The following is a 1,789-nucleotide window of genomic DNA, read 5'->3' as shown; positions in this document are numbered from 1 at the left end:
CCCATCTCTGGGAACCTCCTGTGCCAGAGCCCTGACACTTTCCCGGGCAAAATTCTGGGGGTGCCTCCTCTCCACATGTCGGATCATCGTAAAGTTCCCAAAAGAGTATTTTTTTTGGGGGTTACCCCGTGACAGGACCTGTTTGCAGATCCTGCACTCTACTTTTGGTGCATTCACCTTCTTCTGGCCTTCTGGAAACTTAAAAAATTTCCAAATGAAATGTTCCTTCACCTTTGGGGTAGGAGGCTCTTCATCAATGAAGTCATCTTCACTGCTGGATGGTCTGGCAGCCATGATGAATCCAGGAATATGGAGCAGCAAAAAAGGCAGGTCTTTCAGTCACAAAAGTGAAAGAAGAAGTGAAGGAAATGGGTGGGGATTTCATTCATTGTAAAAAAAAACTGTTAGCAACCAATGAAAAGTGTTATTTGAGGGTCACATGACCCGACGCGTTTACGCTGCGCGCTCCGGAGCACTTCCGGGTGCGTTTACGCAGCGCGATCGTAGGCGCTTCCGGGGCGCAAACGTGGCGCGATCGTAGGCGCTTTTCCGTGCGTTTATGCGCCGCGCACGTATGCGCTTCCGAGGGCACTTACGTTGCGCGCCGAAGTGACGTCATCAATCTTTTATAGAAATGCATAATCATTTTCCATATTAAAAAAAACTAATTTTATTTGTATGGTACGAAATGTTTTGCATTATTATTAACTTTTCATTCATATTTTTTTTTCACGAACGACAGTTGCGCTCTGGGTGCGCTTTCAGATGAGCTCTCGGAGAAGCTTACAGGAGAGCTTAGCTGAAAGCTTCCCGGAGCGCGCACCCAGAGCGCAAAAGAAAAAAATTATAAGAAAAAATGAATACTTAAAAAAAAACAGCAAATTGTAAAAAAAAAAAAGGTTAGAAACTCGATATACAAAGGAATTAGCATTTAAAAAACCTATGAAATTCACTGAAAAAACCATAGGTTTCACACCAGTTATAGTTAGGAATTAGCATTTAAAAAACCTATGAAATTCACTGAAAAAACCATAGGTTTCACACCAGTTATAGTTAGGAATTAGCATTTAAAAAACCTATTAAATTCACTGAAAAAACCATAGGTTTCACACCAGTTATAGTTAGCTGGAAATTTTACTGATATAAAACCATTGAAATTCCCACGTTATAGTTAGTCGGACTCACTATAACTTGCGCGTGCAATGCACTGCTGATGACATCACATATTACATCACTCATGACATGGTCAGTGACATCACTCATGACATCACTGATGACACCATCCTTGTGACACAGTGACAGACCTCCTTTCAGTGTAATGTAACCCATGAAACACATATTCAAAAATAGAAACTAATATTTTCAAAAAAGTGGATATACCCATACCAGTTACAACAACCAATTCAGTAATATCACCATCTAATACACATCCACTCATGTGTATGTATATGGGTTATTAGATATTTTTATTAGTATCAGTATGAGTGTCTATATGGTTTGGTGGGGGTATTACTTAGCACATAGATGCATGAGTGACTGACTCTTTGTTTGTATGTGTTTTGAAGACAACATATGTACAGGACTGTATGGGTGGATGAGTGTCTATATGTGTTTGTTAGTGAGTGAATGACTGTCTCACTAGTGTCTTTATCAGTAACTACATATGTTTTAATCTAGTATATATGAATATTGATGTATATAAGTGAGTATATGTGAGAGTAAGAGATTGTAAGAGTTCCTGTTTAAATAAGTATGTGTTTCTATAAGTGATTGTTTAAGAGAATAAATA

The sequence above is a fragment of the Lissotriton vulgaris genome, unplaced genomic scaffold, assembly GCF_964263255.1.
Source record: "Lissotriton vulgaris unplaced genomic scaffold, aLisVul1.2 SCAFFOLD_894, whole genome shotgun sequence".
NCBI classification, from domain to species: Eukaryota; Metazoa; Chordata; class Amphibia; order Caudata; family Salamandridae; genus Lissotriton; species Lissotriton vulgaris.
Note: the sequence above shows the minus strand (reverse complement) of the source record.